General features: G+C 48.3%; 22 non-coding genes and 42 pseudogenes across 22 annotated transcripts; all 64 read left to right on the top strand.

Annotated features, from left to right (window-relative positions):
- Positions 1–231: 231 nt before the first annotated feature.
- Positions 232–350, top strand: LOC120844962. Its single transcript, XR_005716524.1, has one exon. It is a non-coding gene; the product is annotated as a 5S ribosomal RNA (ribosomal RNA).
- A 146-nt stretch (positions 351–496) lies between these two features.
- LOC120845094 lies at positions 497–614 on the top strand (annotated as a pseudogene).
- Positions 615–758: 144 nt separating this feature from the next.
- Positions 759–880, top strand: LOC120845124 (annotated as a pseudogene).
- A 147-nt stretch (positions 881–1,027) lies between these two features.
- LOC120844963 lies at positions 1,028–1,146 on the top strand. The gene has a single exon (XR_005716525.1). It is a non-coding gene; the product is annotated as a 5S ribosomal RNA (ribosomal RNA).
- A 149-nt stretch (positions 1,147–1,295) lies between these two features.
- LOC120845147 lies at positions 1,296–1,416 on the top strand (annotated as a pseudogene).
- A 148-nt stretch (positions 1,417–1,564) lies between these two features.
- On the top strand, positions 1,565–1,683 carry LOC120844964. The gene has a single exon (XR_005716526.1). It is a non-coding gene; the product is annotated as a 5S ribosomal RNA (ribosomal RNA).
- Positions 1,684–1,831: 148 nt separating this feature from the next.
- Positions 1,832–1,950, top strand: LOC120844966. The gene has a single exon (XR_005716528.1). It is a non-coding gene; the product is annotated as a 5S ribosomal RNA (ribosomal RNA).
- Positions 1,951–2,096: 146 nt separating this feature from the next.
- On the top strand, positions 2,097–2,216 carry LOC120845027 (annotated as a pseudogene).
- Positions 2,217–2,362: 146 nt separating this feature from the next.
- LOC120845149 lies at positions 2,363–2,483 on the top strand (annotated as a pseudogene).
- Positions 2,484–2,633: 150 nt separating this feature from the next.
- Positions 2,634–2,751, top strand: LOC120845026 (annotated as a pseudogene).
- A 146-nt stretch (positions 2,752–2,897) lies between these two features.
- LOC120845135 lies at positions 2,898–3,020 on the top strand (annotated as a pseudogene).
- Positions 3,021–3,171: 151 nt separating this feature from the next.
- LOC120844967 lies at positions 3,172–3,290 on the top strand. Its single transcript, XR_005716529.1, has one exon. It is a non-coding gene; the product is annotated as a 5S ribosomal RNA (ribosomal RNA).
- A 142-nt stretch (positions 3,291–3,432) lies between these two features.
- Positions 3,433–3,551, top strand: LOC120844968. Its single transcript, XR_005716530.1, has one exon. It is a non-coding gene; the product is annotated as a 5S ribosomal RNA (ribosomal RNA).
- A 142-nt stretch (positions 3,552–3,693) lies between these two features.
- LOC120844969 lies at positions 3,694–3,812 on the top strand. Its single transcript, XR_005716531.1, has one exon. It is a non-coding gene; the product is annotated as a 5S ribosomal RNA (ribosomal RNA).
- Positions 3,813–3,954: 142 nt separating this feature from the next.
- Positions 3,955–4,073, top strand: LOC120844970. Its single transcript, XR_005716532.1, has one exon. It is a non-coding gene; the product is annotated as a 5S ribosomal RNA (ribosomal RNA).
- Positions 4,074–4,215: 142 nt separating this feature from the next.
- On the top strand, positions 4,216–4,334 carry LOC120844971. Its single transcript, XR_005716533.1, has one exon. It is a non-coding gene; the product is annotated as a 5S ribosomal RNA (ribosomal RNA).
- Positions 4,335–4,480: 146 nt separating this feature from the next.
- LOC120844972 lies at positions 4,481–4,599 on the top strand. The gene has a single exon (XR_005716534.1). It is a non-coding gene; the product is annotated as a 5S ribosomal RNA (ribosomal RNA).
- Positions 4,600–4,743: 144 nt separating this feature from the next.
- LOC120844973 lies at positions 4,744–4,862 on the top strand. Its single transcript, XR_005716535.1, has one exon. It is a non-coding gene; the product is annotated as a 5S ribosomal RNA (ribosomal RNA).
- Positions 4,863–5,010: 148 nt separating this feature from the next.
- LOC120845125 lies at positions 5,011–5,132 on the top strand (annotated as a pseudogene).
- A 145-nt stretch (positions 5,133–5,277) lies between these two features.
- On the top strand, positions 5,278–5,398 carry LOC120845095 (annotated as a pseudogene).
- A 146-nt stretch (positions 5,399–5,544) lies between these two features.
- LOC120845126 lies at positions 5,545–5,666 on the top strand (annotated as a pseudogene).
- A 149-nt stretch (positions 5,667–5,815) lies between these two features.
- Positions 5,816–5,937, top strand: LOC120845127 (annotated as a pseudogene).
- Positions 5,938–6,084: 147 nt separating this feature from the next.
- LOC120845136 lies at positions 6,085–6,207 on the top strand (annotated as a pseudogene).
- Positions 6,208–6,357: 150 nt separating this feature from the next.
- LOC120845096 lies at positions 6,358–6,478 on the top strand (annotated as a pseudogene).
- Positions 6,479–6,625: 147 nt separating this feature from the next.
- Positions 6,626–6,747, top strand: LOC120845128 (annotated as a pseudogene).
- A 146-nt stretch (positions 6,748–6,893) lies between these two features.
- On the top strand, positions 6,894–7,014 carry LOC120845098 (annotated as a pseudogene).
- A 147-nt stretch (positions 7,015–7,161) lies between these two features.
- LOC120845099 lies at positions 7,162–7,282 on the top strand (annotated as a pseudogene).
- A 149-nt stretch (positions 7,283–7,431) lies between these two features.
- LOC120845137 lies at positions 7,432–7,554 on the top strand (annotated as a pseudogene).
- Positions 7,555–7,700: 146 nt separating this feature from the next.
- On the top strand, positions 7,701–7,823 carry LOC120845138 (annotated as a pseudogene).
- Positions 7,824–7,971: 148 nt separating this feature from the next.
- LOC120845100 lies at positions 7,972–8,092 on the top strand (annotated as a pseudogene).
- A 148-nt stretch (positions 8,093–8,240) lies between these two features.
- LOC120845101 lies at positions 8,241–8,361 on the top strand (annotated as a pseudogene).
- Positions 8,362–8,510: 149 nt separating this feature from the next.
- Positions 8,511–8,633, top strand: LOC120845139 (annotated as a pseudogene).
- A 148-nt stretch (positions 8,634–8,781) lies between these two features.
- LOC120845141 lies at positions 8,782–8,904 on the top strand (annotated as a pseudogene).
- Positions 8,905–9,053: 149 nt separating this feature from the next.
- On the top strand, positions 9,054–9,174 carry LOC120845102 (annotated as a pseudogene).
- A 148-nt stretch (positions 9,175–9,322) lies between these two features.
- Positions 9,323–9,443, top strand: LOC120845103 (annotated as a pseudogene).
- A 148-nt stretch (positions 9,444–9,591) lies between these two features.
- Positions 9,592–9,712, top strand: LOC120845104 (annotated as a pseudogene).
- A 148-nt stretch (positions 9,713–9,860) lies between these two features.
- LOC120844974 lies at positions 9,861–9,979 on the top strand. Its single transcript, XR_005716536.1, has one exon. It is a non-coding gene; the product is annotated as a 5S ribosomal RNA (ribosomal RNA).
- Positions 9,980–10,126: 147 nt separating this feature from the next.
- Positions 10,127–10,245, top strand: LOC120844975. Its single transcript, XR_005716537.1, has one exon. It is a non-coding gene; the product is annotated as a 5S ribosomal RNA (ribosomal RNA).
- A 147-nt stretch (positions 10,246–10,392) lies between these two features.
- Positions 10,393–10,511, top strand: LOC120845010 (annotated as a pseudogene).
- Positions 10,512–10,659: 148 nt separating this feature from the next.
- Positions 10,660–10,778, top strand: LOC120845011 (annotated as a pseudogene).
- Positions 10,779–10,926: 148 nt separating this feature from the next.
- Positions 10,927–11,045, top strand: LOC120845012 (annotated as a pseudogene).
- Positions 11,046–11,193: 148 nt separating this feature from the next.
- Positions 11,194–11,312, top strand: LOC120845014 (annotated as a pseudogene).
- A 148-nt stretch (positions 11,313–11,460) lies between these two features.
- LOC120844977 lies at positions 11,461–11,579 on the top strand. Its single transcript, XR_005716539.1, has one exon. It is a non-coding gene; the product is annotated as a 5S ribosomal RNA (ribosomal RNA).
- Positions 11,580–11,727: 148 nt separating this feature from the next.
- On the top strand, positions 11,728–11,846 carry LOC120845015 (annotated as a pseudogene).
- A 148-nt stretch (positions 11,847–11,994) lies between these two features.
- On the top strand, positions 11,995–12,113 carry LOC120845016 (annotated as a pseudogene).
- Positions 12,114–12,261: 148 nt separating this feature from the next.
- On the top strand, positions 12,262–12,382 carry LOC120845105 (annotated as a pseudogene).
- A 148-nt stretch (positions 12,383–12,530) lies between these two features.
- On the top strand, positions 12,531–12,649 carry LOC120845017 (annotated as a pseudogene).
- A 148-nt stretch (positions 12,650–12,797) lies between these two features.
- On the top strand, positions 12,798–12,916 carry LOC120845018 (annotated as a pseudogene).
- A 148-nt stretch (positions 12,917–13,064) lies between these two features.
- LOC120845019 lies at positions 13,065–13,183 on the top strand (annotated as a pseudogene).
- A 148-nt stretch (positions 13,184–13,331) lies between these two features.
- Positions 13,332–13,452, top strand: LOC120845106 (annotated as a pseudogene).
- A 147-nt stretch (positions 13,453–13,599) lies between these two features.
- On the top strand, positions 13,600–13,718 carry LOC120845020 (annotated as a pseudogene).
- A 148-nt stretch (positions 13,719–13,866) lies between these two features.
- On the top strand, positions 13,867–13,987 carry LOC120845107 (annotated as a pseudogene).
- A 147-nt stretch (positions 13,988–14,134) lies between these two features.
- On the top strand, positions 14,135–14,253 carry LOC120844978. Its single transcript, XR_005716540.1, has one exon. It is a non-coding gene; the product is annotated as a 5S ribosomal RNA (ribosomal RNA).
- A 148-nt stretch (positions 14,254–14,401) lies between these two features.
- Positions 14,402–14,520, top strand: LOC120844979. Its single transcript, XR_005716541.1, has one exon. It is a non-coding gene; the product is annotated as a 5S ribosomal RNA (ribosomal RNA).
- Positions 14,521–14,667: 147 nt separating this feature from the next.
- Positions 14,668–14,786, top strand: LOC120844980. Its single transcript, XR_005716542.1, has one exon. It is a non-coding gene; the product is annotated as a 5S ribosomal RNA (ribosomal RNA).
- A 147-nt stretch (positions 14,787–14,933) lies between these two features.
- LOC120844981 lies at positions 14,934–15,052 on the top strand. Its single transcript, XR_005716543.1, has one exon. It is a non-coding gene; the product is annotated as a 5S ribosomal RNA (ribosomal RNA).
- Positions 15,053–15,199: 147 nt separating this feature from the next.
- LOC120844982 lies at positions 15,200–15,318 on the top strand. The gene has a single exon (XR_005716544.1). It is a non-coding gene; the product is annotated as a 5S ribosomal RNA (ribosomal RNA).
- Positions 15,319–15,466: 148 nt separating this feature from the next.
- On the top strand, positions 15,467–15,585 carry LOC120844983. The gene has a single exon (XR_005716545.1). It is a non-coding gene; the product is annotated as a 5S ribosomal RNA (ribosomal RNA).
- Positions 15,586–15,735: 150 nt separating this feature from the next.
- On the top strand, positions 15,736–15,856 carry LOC120845109 (annotated as a pseudogene).
- Positions 15,857–16,004: 148 nt separating this feature from the next.
- Positions 16,005–16,123, top strand: LOC120844984. Its single transcript, XR_005716546.1, has one exon. It is a non-coding gene; the product is annotated as a 5S ribosomal RNA (ribosomal RNA).
- A 147-nt stretch (positions 16,124–16,270) lies between these two features.
- On the top strand, positions 16,271–16,391 carry LOC120845110 (annotated as a pseudogene).
- A 148-nt stretch (positions 16,392–16,539) lies between these two features.
- On the top strand, positions 16,540–16,661 carry LOC120845130 (annotated as a pseudogene).
- Positions 16,662–16,809: 148 nt separating this feature from the next.
- Positions 16,810–16,928, top strand: LOC120844985. Its single transcript, XR_005716547.1, has one exon. It is a non-coding gene; the product is annotated as a 5S ribosomal RNA (ribosomal RNA).
- Positions 16,929–17,075: 147 nt separating this feature from the next.
- On the top strand, positions 17,076–17,197 carry LOC120845131 (annotated as a pseudogene).
- The last annotated feature ends 105 nt before the right edge of the window (positions 17,198–17,302 follow it).

The following is a 17,302-nucleotide window of genomic DNA, read 5'->3' as shown; positions in this document are numbered from 1 at the left end:
GTCCGATCACCGAAGCTAAGCAGCATCGGGCTCCGTCAGTACTTGGGGGGGGGAGACCACCTGGAACACGGAGTGCTGATGGCACATTTTGTTTTTAAATACGCTGGTGCTTTCTTTTTTTTTTTTTTTGATTAATTAAAATATAAGCGTTATGGAACGGGACGAGAGACGCCAGACAAGCAAAGCGCTTTCCTTGCAATCTACCTATTTCCTTTTGGTAGCCTCCATTTCGCCATCGGCCATACCACGCTGAATGCGCCGGTTCTCGTCCGATCACCGAAGCTAAGCAGCATCGGGCTCCGTCAGTACTTGGGGGGGAGACCACCTGGGAACACGGAGTGCTGATGGCACATTTTGTTTTTAAATACGCTGGTGCTTTCTTTCTTTTTTTTTTGATTAATTAAAATATAAGCGTTATGGAACGGGACGAGAGACCGCAGACAAGCAAAGCGCTTTCCTTGCAATCTACCTATTTCCTTTTGGTAGCCTCCATTTCGCCATCGGCCATACCACGCTGAATGCGCCGGTTCTCGTCCGATCACCGAAGCTAAGCAGCATCGGCTCCGTCAGTACTTGGGGGGGAGACCACCTGGGAACACGGAGTGCTGATGGCACATTTTGTTTTTAAATACGCTGGTGCTTTCTTTCTTTTTTTTGATTAATTAAAATATAAGCGTTATGGAACGGGACGAGAGACGCCAGACAAGCAAAGCGCTTTCCTTGCAATCTACCTATTTCCTTTTGGTAGCCTCCATTTCGCCATCGGCCATACCACGCTGAATGCGCCGGTTCTCGTCCGATCACCGAAGCTAAGCAGCATCGGGCTCCGTCAGTACTTGGGGGGGGGGAGACCACCTGGGAACACGGAGTGCTGATGGCACATTTTGTTTTTAAATACGCTGGTGCTTTCTTTTTTTTTTTTTTTGATTAATTAAAATATAAGCGTTATGGAACGGGACGAGAGACGCCAGACAAGCAAAGCGCTTTCCTTGCAATCTACCTATTTCCTTTTGGTAGCCTCCATTTCGCCATCGGCCATACCACGCTGAATGCGCCGGTTCTCGTCCGATCACCGAAGCTAAGCAGCATCGGGCTCCGTCAGTACTTGGGGGGGAGACCACCTGGGAACACGGAGTGCTGATGGCACATTTTGTTTTTAAATACGCTGGTGCTTTCTTTTTTTTTTTTTTTTGATTAATTAAAATATAAGCGTTATGGAACGGGACGAGAGGACGCCAGACAAGCAAAGCGCTTTCCTTGCAATCTACCTATTTCCTTTTGGTAGCCTCCATTTCGCCATCGGCCATACCACGCTGAATGCGCCGGTTCTCGTCCGATCACCGAAGCTAAGCAGCATCGGGCTCCGTCAGTACTTGGGGGGGGGGAGACCACCTGGAACACGGAGTGCTGATGGCACATTTTGTTTTTAAATACGCTGGTGCTTTCTTTCTTTTTTTTTTTTGATTAATTAAAATATAAGCGTTATGGAACGGGACGAGAGACGCCAGACAAGCAAAGCGCTTTCCTTGCAATCTACCTATTTCCTTTTGGTAGCCTCCATTTCGCCATCGGCCATACCACGCTGAATGCGCCGGTTCTCGTCCGATCACCGAAGCTAAGCAGCATCGGGCTCCGTCAGTACTTGGGGGGGAGACCACCTGGGAACACGGAGTGCTGATGGCACATTTTGTTTTTAAATACGCTGGTGCTTTCTTTTTTTTTTTTTTTTGATTAATTAAAATATAAGCGTTATGGAACGGGACGAGAGACGCCAGACAAGCAAAGCGCTTTCCTTGCAATCTACCTATTTCCTTTTGGTAGCCTCCATTTCGCCATCGGCCATACCACGCTGAATGCGCCGGTTCTCGTCCGATCACCGAAGCTAAGCAGCATCGGGCTCCGTCAGTACTTGGGGGGGAGACCACCTGGGAACACGGAGTGCTGATGGCACATTTTGTTTTTAAATACGCTGGTGCTTTCTTTCTTTTTTTTTTGATTAATTAAAATATAAGCGTTATGGAACGGGACGAGAGACGCCAGACAAGCAAAGCGCTTTCCTTGCAATCTACCTATTTCCTTTTGGTAGCCTCCATTTCGCCATCGGCCATACCACGCTGAATGCGCCGGTTCTCGTCCGATCACCGAAGCTAAGCAGCATCGGGCTCCGTCAGTACTTGGGGGGGGAGACCACCTGGGAACACGGAGTGCTGATGGCACATTTTGTTTTTAAATACGCTGGTGCTTTCTTTCTTTTTTTTTTGATTAATTAAAATATAAGCGTTATGGAACGGGACGAGAGACGCCAGACAAGCAAAGCGCTTTCCTTGCAATCTACCTATTTCCTTTTGGTAGCCTCCATTTCGCCATCGGCCATCCACGCTGAATGCGCCGGTTCTCGTCCGATCACCGAAGCTAAGCAGCATCGGGCTCCGTCAGTACTTGGGGGGGGGGAGACCACCTGGGAACACGGAGTGCTGATGGCACATTTTGTTTTTAAATACGCTGGTGCTTTCTTTCTTTTTTTTTTTTTTGATTAATTAAAATATAAGCGTTATGGAACGGGACGAGAGACGCCAGACAAGCAAAGCGCTTTCCTTGCAATCTACCTATTTCCTTTTGGTAGCCTCCATTTCGCCATCGGCCATACCACGCTGAATGCGCCGGTTCTCGTCCGATCACCGAAGCTAAGCAGCATCGGGCTCCGTCAGTACTTGGGGGGGAGACCACCTGGGAACACGAGTGCTGATGGCACATTTTGTTTTTAAATACGCTGGTGCTTTCTTTTTTTTTTTTTTGATTAATTAAAATATAAGCGTTATGGAACGGGACGAGAGACGCCAGACAAGCAAAGCGCTTTCCTTGCAATCTACCTATTTCCTTTTGGTAGCCTCCATTTCGCCATCGGCCATACCACGCTGAATGCGCCGGTTCTCGTCCGATCACCGAAGCTAAGCAGCATCGGGCTCCGTCAGTACTTGGGGGGGGGGGAGACCACCTGGGAACACGGAGTGCTGATGGCACATTTTGTTTTTAAATACGCTGGTGCTTTCTTTCTTTTTTTTTTTTTTTGATTAATTAAAATATAAGCGTTATGGAACGGGACGAGAGACGCCAGACAAGCAAAGCGCTTTCCTTGCAATCTACCTATTTCCTTTTGGTAGCCTCCATTTCGCCATCGGCCATACCACGCTGAATGCGCCGGTTCTCGTCCGATCACCGAAGCTAAGCAGCATCGGGCTCCGTCAGTACTTGGGGGGGAGACCACCTGGGAACACGGAGTGCTGATGGCACATTTTGTTTTTAAATACGCTGGTGCTTTCTTTTTTTTTTGATTAATTAAAATATAAGCGTTATGGAACGGGACGAGAGACGCCAGACAAGCAAAGCGCTTTCCTTGCAATCTACCTATTTCCTTTTGGTAGCCTCCATTTCGCCATCGGCCATACCACGCTGAATGCGCCGGTTCTCGTCCGATCACCGAAGCTAAGCAGCATCGGGCTCCGTCAGTACTTGGGGGGGAGACCACCTGGGAACACGGAGTGCTGATGGCACATTTTGTTTTTAAATACGCTGGTGCTTTCTTTTTTTTTTGATTAATTAAAATATAAGCGTTATGGAACGGGACGAGAGACGCCAGACAAGCAAAGCGCTTTCCTTGCAATCTACCTATTTCCTTTTGGTAGCCTCCATTTCGCCATCGGCCATACCACGCTGAATGCGCCGGTTCTCGTCCGATCACCGAAGCTAAGCAGCATCGGGCTCCGTCAGTACTTGGGGGGGAGACCACCTGGGAACACGGAGTGCTGATGGCACATTTTGTTTTTAAATACGCTGGTGCTTTCTTTTTTTTTTGATTAATTAAAATATAAGCGTTATGGAACGGGACGAGAGACGCCAGACAAGCAAAGCGCTTTCCTTGCAATCTACCTATTTCCTTTTGGTAGCCTCCATTTCGCCATCGGCCATACCACGCTGAATGCGCCGGTTCTCGTCCGATCACCGAAGCTAAGCAGCATCGGGCTCCGTCAGTACTTGGGGGGGAGACCACCTGGGAACACGGAGTGCTGATGGCACATTTTGTTTTTAAATACGCTGGTGCTTTCTTTTTTTTTTGATTAATTAAAATATAAGCGTTATGGAACGGGACGAGAGACGCCAGACAAGCAAAGCGCTTTCCTTGCAATCTACCTATTTCCTTTTGGTAGCCTCCATTTCGCCATCGGCCATACCACGCTGAATGCGCCGGTTCTCGTCCGATCACCGAAGCTAAGCAGCATCGGGCTCCGTCAGTACTTGGGGGGGAGACCACCTGGGAACACGGAGTGCTGATGGCACATTTTGTTTTTAAATACGCTGGTGCTTTCTTTCTTTTTTTTTTGATTAATTAAAATATAAGCGTTATGGAACGGGACGAGAGACGCCAGACAAGCAAAGCGCTTTCCTTGCAATCTACCTATTTCCTTTTGGTAGCCTCCATTTCGCCATCGGCCATACCACGCTGAATGCGCCGGTTCTCGTCCGATCACCGAAGCTAAGCAGCATCGGGCTCCGTCAGTACTTGGGGGGGAGACCACCTGGGAACACGGAGTGCTGATGGCACATTTTGTTTTTAAATACGCTGGTGCTTTCTTTTTTTTTTTTGATTAATTAAAATATAAGCGTTATGGAACGGGACGAGAGACGCCAGACAAGCAAAGCGCTTTCCTTGCAATCTACCTATTTCCTTTTGGTAGCCTCCATTTCGCCATCGGCCATACCACGCTGAATGCGCCGGTTCTCGTCCGATCACCGAAGCTAAGCAGCATCGGGCTCCGTCAGTACTTGGGGGGGAGACCACCTGGGAACACGGAGTGCTGATGGCACATTTTGTTTTTAAATACGCTGGTGCTTTCTTTCTTTTTTTTTTTTGATTAATTAAAATATAAGCGTTATGGAACGGGACGAGAGACGCCAGACAAGCAAAGCGCTTTCCTTGCAATCTACCTATTTCCTTTTGGTAGCCTCCATTTCGCCATCGGCCATACCACGCTGAATGCGCCGGTTCTCGTCCGATCACCGAAGCTAAGCAGCATCGGGCTCCGTCAGTACTTGGGGGGGGGGAGACCACCTGGGAACACGGAGTGCTGATGGCACATTTTGTTTTTAAATACGCTGGTGCTTTCTTTTTTTTTTTTTGATTAATTAAAATATAAGCGTTATGGAACGGGACGAGAGACGCCAGACAAGCAAAGCGCTTTCCTTGCAATCTACCTATTTCCTTTTGGTAGCCTCCATTTCGCCATCGGCCATACCACGCTGAATGCGCCGGTTCTCGTCCGATCACCGAAGCTAAGCAGCATCGGGCTCCGTCAGTACTTGGGGGGGGGAGACCACCTGGGAACACGGAGTGCTGATGGCACATTTTGTTTTTAAATACGCTGGTGCTTTCTTTCTTTTTTTTTTGATTAATTAAAATATAAGCGTTATGGAACGGGACGAGAGACGCCAGACAAGCAAAGCGCTTTCCTTGCAATCTACCTATTTCCTTTTGGTAGCCTCCATTTCGCCATCGGCCATACCACGCTGAATGCGCCGGTTCTCGTCCGATCACCGAAGCTAAGCAGCATCGGGCTCCGTCAGTACTTGGGGGGGGGGAGACCACCTGGGAACACGGAGTGCTGATGGCACATTTTGTTTTTAAATACGCTGGTGCTTTCTTTCTTTTTTTTTTTTTGATTAATTAAAATATAAGCGTTATGGAACGGGACGAGAGACGCCAGACAAGCAAAGCGCTTTCCTTGCAATCTACCTATTTCCTTTTGGTAGCCTCCATTTCGCCATCGGCCATACCACGCTGAATGCGCCGGTTCTCGTCCGATCACCGAAGCTAAGCAGCATCGGGCTCCGTCAGTACTTGGGGGGGGGGAGACCACCTGGGAACACGGAGTGCTGATGGCACATTTTGTTTTTAAATACGCTGGTGCTTTCTTTCTTTTTTTTTTTGATTAATTAAAATATAAGCGTTATGGAACGGGACGAGAGACGCCAGACAAGCAAAGCGCTTTCCTTGCAATCTACCTATTTCCTTTTGGTAGCCTCCATTTCGCCATCGGCCATACCACGCTGAATGCGCCGGTTCTCGTCCGATCACCGAAGCTAAGCAGCATCGGGCTCCGTCAGTACTTGGGGGGGGGGGAGACCACCTGGGAACACGGAGTGCTGATGGCACATTTTGTTTTTAAATACGCTGGTGCTTTCTTTCTTTTTTTTTTTTTTGATTAATTAAAATATAAGCGTTATGGAACGGGACGAGAGACGCCAGACAAGCAAAGCGCTTTCCTTGCAATCTACCTATTTCCTTTTGGTAGCCTCCATTTCGCCATCGGCCATACCACGCTGAATGCGCCGGTTCTCGTCCGATCACCGAAGCTAAGCAGCATCGGGCTCCGTCAGTACTTGGGGGGGGGAGACCACCTGGGAACACGGAGTGCTGATGGCACATTTTGTTTTTAAATACGCTGGTGCTTTCTTTTTTTTTTTTTTTGATTAATTAAAATATAAGCGTTATGGAACGGGACGAGAGACGCCAGACAAGCAAAGCGCTTTCCTTGCAATCTACCTATTTCCTTTTGGTAGCCTCCATTTCGCCATCGGCCATACCACGCTGAATGCGCCGGTTCTCGTCCGATCACCGAAGCTAAGCAGCATCGGGCTCCGTCAGTACTTGGGGGGGGGGAGACCACCTGGGAACACGGAGTGCTGATGGCACATTTTGTTTTTAAATACGCTGGTGCTTTCTTTTTTTTTTTTTTGATTAATTAAAATATAAGCGTTATGGAACGGGACGAGAGACGCCAGACAAGCAAAGCGCTTTCCTTGCAATCTACCTATTTCCTTTTGGTAGCCTCCATTTCGCCATCGGCCATACCACGCTGAATGCGCCGGTTCTCGTCCGATCACCGAAGCTAAGCAGCATCGGGCTCCGTCAGTACTTGGGGGGGGGAGACCACCTGGGAACACGGAGTGCTGATGGCACATTTTGTTTTTAAATACGCTGGTGCTTTCTTTTTTTTTTTTTTTGATTAATTAAAATATAAGCGTTATGGAACGGGACGAGAGACGCCAGACAAGCAAAGCGCTTTCCTTGCAATCTACCTATTTCCTTTTGGTAGCCTCCATTTCGCCATCGGCCATACCACGCTGAATGCGCCGGTTCTCGTCCGATCACCGAAGCTAAGCAGCATCGGGCTCCGTCAGTACTTGGGGGGGGGAGACCACCTGGGAACACGGAGTGCTGATGGCACATTTTGTTTTTAAATACGCTGGTGCTTTCTTTCTTTTTTTTTTTTTGATTAATTAAAATATAAGCGTTATGGAACGGGACGAGAGACGCCAGACAAGCAAAGCGCTTTCCTTGCAATCTACCTATTTCCTTTTGGTAGCCTCCATTTCGCCATCGGCCATACCACGCTGAATGCGCCGGTTCTCGTCCGATCACCGAAGCTAAGCAGCATCGGGCTCCGTCAGTACTTGGGGGGGGGGGAGACCACCTGGGAACACGGAGTGCTGATGGCACATTTTGTTTTTAAATACGCTGGTGCTTTCTTTTTTTTTTTTTTGATTAATTAAAATATAAGCGTTATGGAACGGGACGAGAGACGCCAGACAAGCAAAGCGCTTTCCTTGCAATCTACCTATTTCCTTTTGGTAGCCTCCATTTCGCCATCGGCCATACCACGCTGAATGCGCCGGTTCTCGTCCGATCACCGAAGCTAAGCAGCATCGGGCTCCGTCAGTACTTGGGGGGGGGGGAGACCACCTGGGAACACGGAGTGCTGATGGCACATTTTGTTTTTAAATACGCTGGTGCTTTCTTTTTTTTTTTTTTTTGATTAATTAAAATATAAGCGTTATGGAACGGGACGAGAGACGCCAGACAAGCAAAGCGCTTTCCTTGCAATCTACCTATTTCCTTTTGGTAGCCTCCATTTCGCCATCGGCCATACCACGCTGAATGCGCCGGTTCTCGTCCGATCACCGAAGCTAAGCAGCATCGGGCTCCGTCAGTACTTGGGGGGGGGAGACCACCTGGGAACACGGAGTGCTGATGGCACATTTTGTTTTTAAATACGCTGGTGCTTTCTTTTTTTTTTTTTTTTGATTAATTAAAATATAAGCGTTATGGAACGGGACGAGAGACGCCAGACAAGCAAAGCGCTTTCCTTGCAATCTACCTATTTCCTTTTGGTAGCCTCCATTTCGCCATCGGCCATACCACGCTGAATGCGCCGGTTCTCGTCCGATCACCGAAGCTAAGCAGCATCGGGCTCCGTCAGTACTTGGGGGGGGGAGACCACCTGGGAACACGGAGTGCTGATGGCACATTTTGTTTTTAAATACGCTGGTGCTTTCTTTCTTTTTTTTTTTTTGATTAATTAAAATATAAGCGTTATGGAACGGGACGAGAGACGCCAGACAAGCAAAGCGCTTTCCTTGCAATCTACCTATTTCCTTTTGGTAGCCTCCATTTCGCCATCGGCCATACCACGCTGAATGCGCCGGTTCTCGTCCGATCACCGAAGCTAAGCAGCATCGGGCTCCGTCAGTACTTGGGGGGGGGGGAGACCACCTGGGAACACGGAGTGCTGATGGCACATTTTGTTTTTAAATACGCTGGTGCTTTCTTTTTTTTTTTTTTTTGATTAATTAAAATATAAGCGTTATGGAACGGGACGAGAGACGCCAGACAAGCAAAGCGCTTTCCTTGCAATCTACCTATTTCCTTTTGGTAGCCTCCATTTCGCCATCGGCCATACCACGCTGAATGCGCCGGTTCTCGTCCGATCACCGAAGCTAAGCAGCATCGGGCTCCGTCAGTACTTGGGGGGGGGGGAGACCACCTGGGAACACGGAGTGCTGATGGCACATTTTGTTTTTAAATACGCTGGTGCTTTCTTTTTTTTTTTTTTTTTGATTAATTAAAATATAAGCGTTATGGAACGGGACGAGAGACGCCAGACAAGCAAAGCGCTTTCCTTGCAATCTACCTATTTCCTTTTGGTAGCCTCCATTTCGCCATCGGCCATACCACGCTGAATGCGCCGGTTCTCGTCCGATCACCGAAGCTAAGCAGCATCGGGCTCCGTCAGTACTTGGGGGGGGGAGACCACCTGGGAACACGGAGTGCTGATGGCACATTTTGTTTTTAAATACGCTGGTGCTTTCTTTTTTTTTTTTTTTTGATTAATTAAAATATAAGCGTTATGGAACGGGACGAGAGACGCCAGACAAGCAAAGCGCTTTCCTTGCAATCTACCTATTTCCTTTTGGTAGCCTCCATTTCGCCATCGGCCATACCACGCTGAATGCGCCGGTTCTCGTCCGATCACCGAAGCTAAGCAGCATCGGGCTCCGTCAGTACTTGGGGGGGGGAGACCACCTGGGAACACGGAGTGCTGATGGCACATTTTGTTTTTAAATACGCTGGTGCTTTCTTTTTTTTTTTTTTTTGATTAATTAAAATATAAGCGTTATGGAACGGGACGAGAGACGCCAGACAAGCAAAGCGCTTTCCTTGCAATCTACCTATTTCCTTTTGGTAGCCTCCATTTCGCCATCGGCCATACCACGCTGAATGCGCCGGTTCTCGTCCGATCACCGAAGCTAAGCAGCATCGGGCTCCGTCAGTACTTGGGGGGGGGAGACCACCTGGGAACACGGAGTGCTGATGGCACATTTTGTTTTTAAATACGCTGGTGCTTTCTTTTTTTTTTTTTTTTGATTAATTAAAATATAAGCGTTATGGAACGGGACGAGAGACGCCAGACAAGCAAAGCGCTTTCCTTGCAATCTACCTATTTCCTTTTGGTAGCCTCCATTTCGCCATCGGCCATACCACGCTGAATGCGCCGGTTCTCGTCCGATCACCGAAGCTAAGCAGCATCGGGCTCCGTCAGTACTTGGGGGGGAGACCACCTGGGAACACGGAGTGCTGATGGCACATTTTGTTTTTAAATACGCTGGTGCTTTCTTTTTTTTTCTTTTTGATTAATTAAAATATAAGCGTTATGGAACGGGACGAGAGACGCCAGACAAGCAAAGCGCTTTCCTTGCAATCTACCTATTTCCTTTTGGTAGCCTCCATTTCGCCATCGGCCATACCACGCTGAATGCGCCGGTTCTCGTCCGATCACCGAAGCTAAGCAGCATCGGGCTCCGTCAGTACTTGGGGGGGAGACCACCTGGGAACACGGAGTGCTGATGGCACATTTTGTTTTTAAATACGCTGGTGCTTTCTTTCTTTTTTTTTTTGATTAATTAAAATATAAGCGTTATGGAACGGGACGAGAGACGCCAGACAAGCAAAGCGCTTTCCTTGCAATCTACCTATTTCCTTTTGGTAGCCTCCATATCGCCATCGGCCATACCACGCTGAATGCGCCGGTTCTCGTCCGATCACCGAAGCTAAGCAGCATCGGGCTCCGTCAGTACTTGGGGGGGAGACCACCTGGGAACACGGCGTGCTGATGGCACATTTTGTTTTTAAATACGCTGGTGCTTTCTTTTTTTTTTCTTTTTGATTAATTAAAATATAAGCGTTATGGAACGGGACGAGAGACGCCAGACAAGCAAAGCGCTTTCCTTGCAATCTACCTATTTCCTTCTGGTAGCCTCCATATCGCCATCGGCCATACCACGCTGAATGCGCCGGTTCTCGTCCGATCACCGAAGCTAAGCAGCATCGGGCTCCGTCAGTACTTGGGGGGGAGACCACCTGGGAACACGGCGTGCTGATGGCACATTTTGTTTTTAAATACGCTGGTGCTTTCTTTTTTTTTTCTTTTTGATTAATTAAAATATAAGCGTTATGGAACGGGACGAGAGACGCCAGACAAGCAAAGCGCTTTCCTTGCAATCTACCTATTTCCTTTTGGTAGCCTCCATATCGCCATCGGCCATACCACGCTGAATGCGCCGGTTCTCGTCCGATCACCGAAGCTAAGCAGCATCGGGCTCCGTCAGTACTTGGGGGGGAGACCACCTGGGAACACGGCGTGCTGATGGCACATTTTGTTTTTAAATACGCTGGTGCTTTCTTTCTTTTTTTTTTTTGATTAATTAAAATATAAGCGTTATGGAACGGGACGAGAGACGCCAGACAAGCAAAGCGCTTTCCTTGCAATCTACCTATTTCCTTTTGGTAGCCTCCATATCGCCATCGGCCATACCACGCTGAATGCGCCGGTTCTCGTCCGATCACCGAAGCTAAGCAGCATCGGGCTCCGTCAGTACTTGGGGGGGAGACCACCTGGGAACACGGCGTGCTGATGGCACATTTTGTTTTTAAATACGCTGGTGCTTTCTTTCTTTTTTTTTTTTGATTAATTAAAATATAAGCGTTATGGAACGGGACGAGAGACGCCAGACAAGCAAAGCGCTTTCCTTGCAATCTACCTATTTCCTTTTGGTAGCCTCCATATCGCCATCGGCCATACCACGCTGAATGCGCCGGTTCTCGTCCGATCACCGAAGCTAAGCAGCATCGGGCTCCGTCAGTACTTGGGGGGGAGACCACCTGGGAACACGGAGTGCTGATGGCACATTTTGTTTTTAAATACGCTGGTGCTTTCTTTCTTTTTTTTTTTTGATTAATTAAAATATAAGCGTTATGGAACGGGACGAGAGACGCCAGACAAGCAAAGCGCTTTCCTTGCAATCTACCTATTTCCTTTTGGTAGCCTCCATATCGCCATCGGCCATACCACGCTGAATGCGCCGGTTCTCGTCCGATCACCGAAGCTAAGCAGCATCGGGCTCCGTCAGTACTTGGGGGGGAGACCACCTGGGAACACGGCGTGCTGATGGCACATTTTGTTTTTAAATACGCTGGTGCTTTCTTTCTTTTTTTTTTTTGATTAATTAAAATATAAGCGTTATGGAACGGGACGAGAGACGCCAGACAAGCAAAGCGCTTTCCTTGCAATCTACCTATTTCCTTTTGGTAGCCTCCATATCGCCATCGGCCATACCACGCTGAATGCGCCGGTTCTCGTCCGATCACCGAAGCTAAGCAGCATCGGGCTCCGTCAGTACTTGGGGGGGAGACCACCTGGGAACACGGCGTGCTGATGGCACATTTTGTTTTTAAATACGCTGGTGCTTTCTTTTTTTTTTCTTTTTGATTAATTAAAATATAAGCGTTATGGAACGGGACGAGAGACGCCAGACAAGCAAAGCGCTTTCCTTGCAATCTACCTATTTCCTTTTGGTAGCCTCCATTTCGCCATCGGCCATACCACGCTGAATGCGCCGGTTCTCGTCCGATCACCGAAGCTAAGCAGCATCGGGCTCCGTCAGTACTTGGGGGGGGGAGACCACCTGGGAACACGGAGTGCTGATGGCACATTTTGTTTTTAAATACGCTGGTGCTTTCTTTCTTTTTTTTTTTTGATTAATTAAAATATAAGCGTTATGGAACGGGACGAGAGACGCCAGACAAGCAAAGCGCTTTCCTTGCAATCTACCTATTTCCTTTTGGTAGCCTCCATATCGCCATCGGCCATACCACGCTGAATGCGCCGGTTCTCGTCCGATCACCGAAGCTAAGCAGCATCGGGCTCCGTCAGTACTTGGGGGGGAGACCACCTGGGAACACGGCGTGCTGATGGCACATTTTGTTTTTAAATACGCTGGTGCTTTCTTTCTTTTTTTTTTTTGATTAATTAAAATATAAGCGTTATGGAACGGGACGAGAGACGCCAGACAAGCAAAGCGCTTTCCTTGCAATCTACCTATTTCCTTTTGGTAGCCTCCATATCGCCATCGGCCATACCACGCTGAATGCGCCGGTTCTCGTCCGATCACCGAAGCTAAGCAGCATCGGGCTCCGTCAGTACTTGGGGGGGAGACCACCTGGGAACACGGCGTGCTGATGGCACATTTTGTTTTTAAATACGCTGGTGCTTTCTTTTTTTTTTCTTTTTGATTAATTAAAATATAAGCGTTATGGAACGGGACGAGAGACGCCAGACAAGCAAAGCGCTTTCCTTGCAATCTACCTATTTCCTTTTGGTAGCCTCCATATCGCCATCGGCCATACCACGCTGAATGCGCCGGTTCTCGTCCGATCACCGAAGCTAAGCAGCATCGGGCTCCGTCAGTACTTGGGGGGGAGACCACCTGGGAACACGGCGTGCTGATGGCACATTTTGTTTTTAAATACGCTGGTGCTTTCTTTTTTTTTTCTTTTTGATTAATTAAAATATAAGCGTTATGGAACGGGACGAGAGACGCCAGACAAGCAAAGCGCTTTCCTTGCAATCTACCTATTTCCTTCTGGTAGCCTCCATATCGCCATCGGCCATACCACGCTGAATGCGCCGGTTCTCGTCCGATCACCGAAGCTAAGCAGCATCGGGCTCCGTCAGTACTTGGGGGGGGGAGACCACCTGGGAACACGGAGTGCTGATGGCACATTTTGTTTTTAAATACGCTGGTGCTTTCTTTTTTTTTCTTTTTGATTAATTAAAATATAAGCGTTATGGAACGGGACGAGAGACGCCAGACAAGCAAAGCGCTTTCCTTGCAATCTACCTATTTCCTTTTGGTAGCCTCCATTTCGCCATCGGCCATACCACGCTGAATGCGCCGGTTCTCGTCCGATCACCGAAGCTAAGCAGCATCGGGCTCCGTCAGTACTTGGGGGGGAGACCACCTGGGAACACGGCGTGCTGATGGCACATTTTGTTTTTAAATACGCTGGTGCTTTCTTTTTTTTTTCTTTTTGATTAATTAAAATATAAGCGTTATGGAACGGGACGAGAGACGCCAGACAAGCAAAGCGCTTTCCTTGCAATCTACCTATTTCCTTCTGGTAGCCTCCATATCGCCATCGGCCATACCACGCTGAATGCGCCGGTTCTCGTCCGATCACCGAAGCTAAGCAGCATCGGGCTCCGTCAGTACTTGGGGGGGGGAGACCACCTGGGAACACGGAGTGCTGATGGCACATTTTGTTTTTAAATACGCTGGTGCTTTCTTTTTTTTTCTTTTTGATTAATTAAAATATAAGCGTTATGGAACGGGACGAGAGACGCCAGACAAGCAAAGCGCTTTCCTTGCAATCTACCTATTTCCTTTTGGTAGCCTCCATTTCGCCATCGGCCATACCACGCTGAATGCGCCGGTTCTCGTCCGATCACCGAAGCTAAGCAGCATCGGGCTCCGTCAGTACTTGGGGGGGAGACCACCTGGGAACACGGAGTGCTGATGGCACATTTTGTTTTTAAATACGCTGGTGCTTTCTTTCTTTTTTTTTTTTGATTAATTAAAATATAAGCGTTATGGAAAGGGACGAGAGACGCCAGACAAGCAAAGCGCTTTCCTTGCAATCTACCTATTTCCTTTTGGTAGCCTCCATTTCGCCATCGGCCATACCACGCTGAATGCGCCGGTTCTCGTCCGATCACCGAAGCTAAGCAGCATCGGGCTCCGTCAGTACTTGGGGGGGAGACCACCTGGGAACACGGAGTGCTGATGGCACATTTTGTTTTTAAATACGCTGGTGCTTTCTTTTTTTTTCTTTTTGATTAATTAAAATATAAGCGTTATGGAACGGGACGAGAGACGCCAGACAAGCAAAGCGCTTTCCTTGCAATCTACCTATTTCCTTTTGGTAGCCTCCATTTCGCCATCGGCCATACCACGCTGAATGCGCCGGTTCTCGTCCGATCACCGAAGCTAAGCAGCATCGGGCTCCGTCAGTACTTGGGGGGGAGACCACCTGGGAACACGGAGTGCTGATGGCACATTTTGTTTTTAAATACGCTGGTGCTTTCTTTTTTTTTCTTTTTGATTAATTAAAATATAAGCGTTATGGAACGGGACGAGAGACGCCAGACAAGCAAAGCGCTTTCCTTGCAATCTACCTATTTCCTTTTGGTAGCCTCCATTTCGCCATCGGCCATACCACGCTGAATGCGCCGGTTCTCGTCCGATCACCGAAGCTAAGCAGCATCGGGCTCCGTCAGTACTTGGGGGGGAGACCACCTGGGAACACGGAGTGCTGATGGCACATTTTGTTTTTAAATACGCTGGTGCTTTCTTTTTTTTTCTTTTTGATTAATTAAAATATAAGCGTTATGGAACGGGACGAGAGACGCCAGACAAGCAAAGCGCTTTCCTTGCAATCTACCTATTTCCTTTTGGTAGCCTCCATTTCGCCATCGGCCATACCACGCTGAATGCGCCGGTTCTCGTCCGATCACCGAAGCTAAGCAGCATCGGGCTCCGTCAGTACTTGGGGGGGAGACCACCTGGGAACACGGAGTGCTGATGGCACATTTTGTTTTTAAATACGCTGGTGCTTTCTTTCTTTTTTTTTTTTGATTAATTAAAATATAAGCGTTATGGAACGGGACGAGAGACGCCAGACAAGCAAAGCGCTTTCCTTGCAATCTACCTATTTCCTTTTGGTAGCCTCCATTTCGCCATCGGCCATACCACGCTGAATGCGCCGGTTCTCGTCCGATCACCGAAGCTAAGCAGCATCGGGCTCCGTCAGTACTTGGGGGGGAGACCACCTGGGAACACGGAGTGCTGATGGCACATTTTGTTTTTAAATACGCTGGTGCTTTCTTTCTTTTTTTTTTTTTTGATTAATTAAAATATAAGCGTTATGGAACGGGACGAGAGACGCCAGACAAGCAAAGCGCTTTCCTTGCAATCTACCTATTTCCTTTTGGTAGCCTCCATTTCGCCATCGGCCATACCACGCTGAATGCGCCGGTTCTCGTCCGATCACCGAAGCTAAGCAGCATCGGGCTCCGTCAGTACTTGGGGGGGGGAGACCACCTGGGAACACGGAGTGCTGATGGCACATTTTGTTTTTAAATACGCTGGTGCTTTCTTTCTTTTTTTTTTTTGATTAATTAAAATATAAGCGTTATGGAACGGGACGAGAGACGCCAGACAAGCAAAGCGCTTTCCTTGCAATCTACCTATTTCCTTTTGGTAGCCTCCATTTCGCCATCGGCCATACCACGCTGAATGCGCCGGTTCTCGTCCGATCACCGAAGCTAAGCAGCATCGGGCTCCGTCAGTACTTGGGGGGGAGACCACCTGGGAACACGGAGTGCTGATGGCACATTTTGTTTTTAAATACGCTGGTGCTTTCTTTTTTTTTCTTTTTGATTAATTAAAATATAAGCGTTATGGAACGGGACGAGAGACGCCAGACAAGCAAAGCGCTTTCCTTGCAATCTACCTATTTCCTTTTGGTAGCCTCCATTTCGCCATCGGCCATACCACGCTGAATGCGCCGGTTCTCGTCCGATCACCGAAGCTAAGCAGCATCGGGCTCCGTCAGTACTTGGGGGGGGGAGACCACCTGGGAACACGGAGTGCTGATGGCACATTTTGTTTTTAAATACGCTGGTGCTTTCTTTCTTTTTTTTTTTTGATTAATTAAAATATAAGCGTTATGGAACGGGACGAGAGACGCCAGACAAGCAAAGCGCTTTCCTTGCAATCTACCTATTTCCTTTTGGTAGCCTCCATTTCGCCATCGGCCATACCACGCTGAATGCGCCGGTTCTCGTCCGATCACCGAAGCTAAGCAGCATCGGGCTCCGTCAGTACTTGGGGGGGGGGAGACCACCTGGGAACACGGAGTGCTGATGGCACATTTTGTTTTTAAATACGCTGGTGCTTTCTTTCTTTTTTTTTTTTGATTAATTAAAATATAAGCGTTATGGAACGGGACGAGAGACGCCAGACAAGCAAAGCGCTTTCCTTGCAATCTACCTATTTCCTTTTGGTAGCCTCCATTTCGCCATCGGCCATACCACGCTGAATGCGCCGGTTCTCGTCCGATCACCGAAGCTAAGCAGCATCGGGCTCCGTCAGTACTTGGGGGGGAGACCACCTGGGAACACGGAGTGCTGATGGCACATTTTGTTTTTAAATACGCTGGTGCTTTCTTTTTTTTTCTTTTTGATTAATTAAAATATAAGCGTTATGGAACGGGACGAGAGACGCCAGACAAGCAAAGCGCTTTCCTTGCAATCTACCTATTTCCTTTTGGTAGCCTCCATTTCGCCATCGGCCATACCACGCTGAATGCGCCGGTTCTCGTCCGATCACCGAAGCTAAGCAGCATCGGGCTCCGTCAGTACTTGGGGGGGGGGAGACCACCTGGGAACACGGAGTGCTGATGGCACATTTTGTTTTTAAATACGCTGGTGCTTTCTTTTTTTTTCTTTTTGATTAATTAAAATATAAGCGTTATGGAACGGGACGAGAGACGCCAGACAAGCAAAGCGCT

This window comes from Ixodes scapularis, unplaced genomic scaffold (assembly GCF_016920785.2).
Source record: "Ixodes scapularis isolate PalLabHiFi unplaced genomic scaffold, ASM1692078v2 PGA_scaffold10__122_contigs__length_95168666, whole genome shotgun sequence".
In the NCBI taxonomy this organism is placed as follows: Eukaryota; Metazoa; Arthropoda; class Arachnida; order Ixodida; family Ixodidae; genus Ixodes; species Ixodes scapularis.
The sequence above is the reverse complement of the archived record's forward strand: the minus strand, read 5'-3'. Positions and strand labels throughout refer to the sequence as shown.